The sequence below is a fragment of the Homarus americanus genome, unplaced genomic scaffold (genome assembly GCF_018991925.1).
Source record: "Homarus americanus isolate GMGI-L3 unplaced genomic scaffold, GMGI_Hamer_2.0 scaffold29716, whole genome shotgun sequence".
Lineage (NCBI taxonomy): Eukaryota > Metazoa > Arthropoda > Malacostraca > Decapoda > Nephropidae > Homarus > Homarus americanus.
Window position 1 is genome coordinate 12,644 of NW_024738687.1, and position 6,084 is coordinate 18,727.

Consider the following 6,084-nt stretch of genomic DNA (forward strand, 5'->3'; position numbering starts at 1 on the left):
ATTAAGATCCTGATTAGCCTGGTAAGGGATTTCTATCCCTAAGTCCCAGGCCTTTACATTCAGGAGGAAACTTAACACATCAAATAAAACCCCAGATTCAGCAAATAAATAACTACAGTATCATGGGCTAGGATATCAGATAATAGGGGTATTTGATACTAAACTATTGTACTACAAGATAAGGTATTTACAAAAAAATGCTGATAGGCAAAGAAGTAAAAAAAAATTGCACTGCTTTTCATCTTCAACCCCATTTTATAGACATTTTCCACGCATGTGTGGCTTAACTGTAATTACCTGATGACAAGGGTATACCAGTTTTCATGAGACATACAGGTACGCCTCGACTTACGACCTACTCGACTTATGACCATGCAACCGCCGCAGTCGTATAAAATATTTTTCAAATTACGTATTTTCGAGTCCAGACGTTAGTGATCGAACTATGTACAGTACTGACAAAATTTTCGTTTGTAATTCCCTTTAAAGTGGCTGGCAAGTGTAAAAGTGAGAGTTCTCGTGGTGCTGAGAAGAAAAAGACACCCATTTTAGATTTTCTAGGAATTATTTTCGCATTTTCGACCTGTCGTCGGCCCCTAACCCCGTCGTAAGTCGAGGACTGACTGTATTTTAAACATAAATTCAATTTGAAAGAGCTATTCTATAACCTTCAAATCAAATATCAGCATTCTCACTGTATTTAGAAAAAATACTGGCAACATTCCTTCCTATTCATTAACCCATAACAGACAAGTGCTGTCAAAAGACTGAAGCTCACCTTCTGGTGTACTTGCACTTTGTACAAGCAGGCTAAAAATTATACCGGGGTACTTGTCACTATGTCTGGAGAAAATAAACCACTTACAGGTATTTACCGATTTAAGATCATCCGTTTTACGATAATCCACGTTAACATTAATTAGGTTTTAACACTCTCTCACTATATACGTTAGGAAAAATCCACACTAAAAATAGTTATCATTAGGTTAACTCACTGACGCGGAATGTAAACACTGGGGAAGCGCATCTTTCCCTTCACTTATTAAATCCAAATTGGCCAATATGCTCTAATTACTTTCCCATATATCATGCAGCTCCACTTACCTGCGTCCCATCTCATGGCCACCATGCTAACTACTGTACAGTTCAGAGCTTTGTTTCAACATGATCGCATCTGGCCTCACTCGTGTAACGAAAGATATCATTAATAATCGTTGCATAACCTTGTGATTGCTGTGATACTTTGCCATTATTGGTGATTGGAAAACATTATTGTTAAAATTTTGCTGACCGAGGTGATCAGTGTAATGTAACTGTTTCTTTGAAAACATCATTGTTCCATCAACAAGAGTTCCCTAGCCTTGGAGGGGACATGTGATGATGACCAAGCTTGTTATTATTAATGTGGTCAGTGTTGTTAAATTTTTCCTGTATTTATTTAATTATTGAAGGATTATTATTTCTGGATTACATGTCTATATCGGACTGGCCAGGAATGTACCCCAGTGAAACCCATGTTAAAGGGCTCATAGTTTATGTTACGGTTTTCAGGAACACAACCCCCATCGTAAATTGGAAAATACCTATATATTAAGAAATGCTAAGTTATGTACTCTAAAAATTTGGAAAACAATTCCAATGCATTAATAACACTTAACTGAAAATCATTAGTTTATACCATGAAGCATGATAAAATATATACACAGTACTGTATATAGCTAACATTATTCAAAATATTTAGAAAGTGGTGTAGTCCATATCGCACAAGAGGTGCGTTTGTTAAATTTTTTCCGCTTAGGAAAGATTTGGGTGAGATCAGGTGTGGTGAGAAGAATAGTCGGAGGGAAGATCTCCTCAACCACAGGTCCGGAGTATACTTGGTTGATCATAGGAGCTGTGAGCTGAGATCCTGTAAAGGATTAAACAATAAATAACATGTTAGTATTTCCTTTTAATAATACTGTATACAGAATTGGTACACTGTATATTGACAGTATCACAAGTTGTCACATCTATATTTTTACCAAATTAAATATTTTGATATGACAATACAGTACAGTATTGCATTAAGTTATTAATATCCTATTTACTCAACTCCACTTGTCTATTCTTTAGATGTTAATTAGTTCCCATTAAAAGAGAAAGATTAGAGAAGAATCATTACTTGCATGACAACTTATATCGTTTTCCTTATTTTCCCTACTCTAAAATTATGTTTTATATATATATATATATATATATATATATATATATATATATATATATATATATATATATATATATATATATATATATATATATATATATATATATATATATATATATATATATATATATATATATATATATATATATATATATATATATATATATATATATATATATATATATATATATATATATATATATATATTATATTATTTTTTTTCCTTTTAGTTGTTCTCCATCAATATAACATTACACTGGTACTACCCAGCCATCTACATCATAAAACTTTATCCTTTTAAAAGTTTTCCCCAAATATTTGCTTAACTATTTCACGGCGGGGTTTCAGCTTAGAAAAATTGTGCTCGCTAATTTATCATTATGGCAGGATTAAAGGCAATCCCTCAAGTTTTGCCATACAGCATGGGCAATATTCTTTGTGTGAATGAGTCAGTGTACTTCATCATGTTGAAGGAGACTAACAGTATGATATGTTTATGCTGCTGCCAACTCAACCTCAGTGGAAAGGCAAGACAGTGCTAATTACCACAATTATCAGTGCATTAGAAACTTAGTTTCACTTATGTTGCTGGAAAGACATCAAACAATAGCAGATAATCCAAGATGAAAATGTAAATAAATTAATTAATCTAGAACTTGAGTCTACATCACGCAAACTTTAATTGCCATTGTTTGCACTTTCAACCTGCCTTACTATGGAACAAAAATACCGAGGGAGGTTGTACAATATAACTACTGCAATGTGTCTGATACAACAATCTATAAGTATGTAACCATTACATATTCTATTCATAAAATCCCAAACAATAGGAAAAAATTAATATCCAAATTTTAAACTTACTCATAGCCCAGGGAGGAATTTTCCTCTTAGGAGCACTGTCCTCATCAGTTGAGTCATCACTCTCAATATCATTTATATCATAATTATTAATATTTTTCTTATATTTCTTGGAGTTTGGTGTAATGTCATAACTATCTTTGTTTTTCCCAGTAGAACTTGACTGAGACGGTCCAGTAGTTTTGGAAAATGTGGTATTAAGACCATTTTCCTTGTTATCACTTAAAGTGAATGTATGATTTAGTCCAGTTTCCTTGTTATCAGCTAGTGCAATCTGTAGGAAAATTACAGTGTGAGATATATAATCATAAGATGAATAAAAGCATTACAACATAATAATCAACAAAATACAATAGAGAATGCTGACAAACTAACCTGAGCACTGAAGCTACAGGTTCATGTGGAAAGTGGACATGAAGATGTTACTAAGGAGCTAAGAAATAATAAATTTGAGAAAAGGATTAGAGGAATACTGATGGAATACAGGCATAATAACACATTAAACAGAACTGAGCAAAAGATGATGTTATCTAAAGGAAGTTCTGCATTAATTACCAATTGTTAAATAATGCAGCAAAAGGAAAATAAGTACTTTAGTTTTTACCTTTTTAACTGCTGAGCTTGTCAATTTAGCTTGTTGTAACTCAGCAATGCGCTGTGCTTCAAGCAATTTAAGGTATTCTAACTCCTTTTTCTCACGGGCGATGCGTTCTACCTCAGCAATTTTTCTACAAAAGAAAATTTTTCTGATATACTACAGTTTCTTCAATAACTAATAAAGCAGAATAAATTAATCATGACTTCACTGGTGCAATTAAAAACAAAAACATCAATGGAATTTTTTTTTTTAGATTTTTTTACGTGGGTTAATTAACCTACCTGTCATATTAAATATATACCGTATATATAGTGTACTATATGTATTTGTAGTACAAGCTTAAGTCTCTCATGGTTAAACATATATGGTATTATTGTTAATAATAAGAAGCATCCAATACAATATGTTGTTAAAGATTATCTAAATACAGTAGAAGTCCAAAAATCCGGACTGCTTGGGGATTGGGTCGGTCCAGATTTTCGGATTTTCCGGATTCTCAGGCAGTACTTTTAAAATTCAAATTTAAGGAGGAATAAAGAAGAGATGAACAGATACATTTTGATAGTTTATTCATTAGCAAATATAGCATGCTTCATTTATCAAAATGAGCAGTTTTAAAGAAAAAGCTGTGAATTCTAGAATTTTATTCTTTGCCTTTTTTATATCATAAATTGTAGACTACAATGTTGTATGTTTCCATTAGAACAGTATTGCTCACACCACGTTCTATTTTAATTATTTAAAGTTTGTCACCCAATTTCAACGTGTTCTTCTTTCTCTTCACACAACGGAGTTTATCTACTTCAGGAGCCATTATTATGGGCTCTGTAAATGGAAAGAGTAGGACTCAAAATTACATACGTTGTCACAGTTTGATTGCTCGTTTTAAAGTGGCGATCGCTTGTTGTCGCTGTGCAGCTGTGGCGCTCACGCATGCGCACATACACACAAAAGCCAGCTAAAAAAAAAAAAAAAAAAAGTTTGAGTTTTCGAAAAGTCCGGATTCTCGGGTGGTCCGGATTTCTGGCATCCGGATTTTTGGACTTTTACTGTATATTAATAGTTTTTTTTATTATTCTTAAGAGGAAATACTGAGTGTTTAACTTAGTGTGGATGTACGTACAACCACCTCAAAAAGCCTGTCTCTCCTTCCAAACGAATCAGAATCGAAACTAAACAAATAATTTAGCACCAGCTGTGATGAGATCATGCGCGACATCTACCACCGAGTATTGATTATAATGTCCCTTACATAAAGATGTTATACACATTCCCTCTAAAATTTTGTTCTGATTGTAATAGACCAAAAATATTGAGAGAGAGAGAGAGAGGGAGAAAATTACACTTTCTTTTTCATTGGTGTTGTTACCCTGAACCTATCTCTCTCTCTCCAGGCAAAGATGGCATGTTATTGACGTTTTCAAGGACAAAGGGCATAATTAAAATTATTCCCTTGATCATTATGACACAGAAATTTCAACATATTTTACATAGGCATCAATAATATGTTAATACCCCGGTCATTGCAAATGATGTGTCCCTAAAATTCATTGCGAATATCAGGATAATTTCTCCCATAAGAATTAATATAATTATATAATTGGTGGAGGTGTAATGTATTAAAATAAGTACAATACCATAATACAATACAAAACAACACTGCAGAAACACATTTTATTAGCCAAGCATCTTTAGCCTGCAAAAAGGTCACATTATTATACATCCATGGTATCCCTCCCAACCCCCTGGTCGGGGATAATCATATTTTTCTTTTATGGCCCAAACACCCCAAAATGACACTTGAAAATCTGCCTCGTTTAAAGGTGCTGCGAGACATTTAAATCCAGGGCTGGTGCAGTATTCCCAAACCTCTACTCGCTTCCAGTGCTGTCACAGTACTACTGGTTTGTCTTGCAGCCACATATATACATAATGATCACACACACACACACTGTAGGAGGGAGGGAGGTAGGTAGGTAGGGAGGGAGGGAGGTAGGGAGGGAGGGAGGGAGCAATGTAGGTGGAAGGCATGTGAGAGAGGGAACAGGGTGGGATGGAGGTAGCAGTATGGGAGGGAGGGAGGGAGCTAGTGTAGGAGGGAGGAAGGGGTGTGGGTGGATGTAACTATACAGTGGGACGGACTGGTAGGGGTAGGTGAAATGGAGAGAGTACTGGACGTTCCTGGAGATGAAGAGGACACCAACCCTCTCTCCTCTACTTGCTGTTTATCAGTGTTGTTTTCCTCTTGTTCAAACACAAAGTCTTAGTCACTATCATTATCATCACGTTCAATATCCCTATCAATGCATGCCTCTGTCAATCTATACTCATCTTCACCCCTACCAAATAATTTAGAGTATGTCTCAACCTGATTGAGTGACCGGTTACGTTCACATGCCATGGCTATCGAGAGACTACTGTG

At 34.7% G+C, this 6,084-nt stretch overlaps 1 long non-coding RNA gene across 1 annotated transcript; it reads right to left on the minus strand.

Annotated features, from left to right (window-relative positions):
- Nucleotides 1–1,517: 1,517 nt before the first annotated feature.
- LOC121874324 lies at nt 1,518–3,830 on the minus strand. The gene is made up of 3 exons (XR_006090392.1): nt 3,669–3,830; nt 3,068–3,338; nt 1,518–1,909 (listed from the first exon to the last, which is right to left on the minus strand). It is a non-coding gene; the product is annotated as an uncharacterized LOC121874324 (long non-coding RNA).
- Between the last annotated feature and the right edge of the window lie 2,254 nt (nt 3,831–6,084).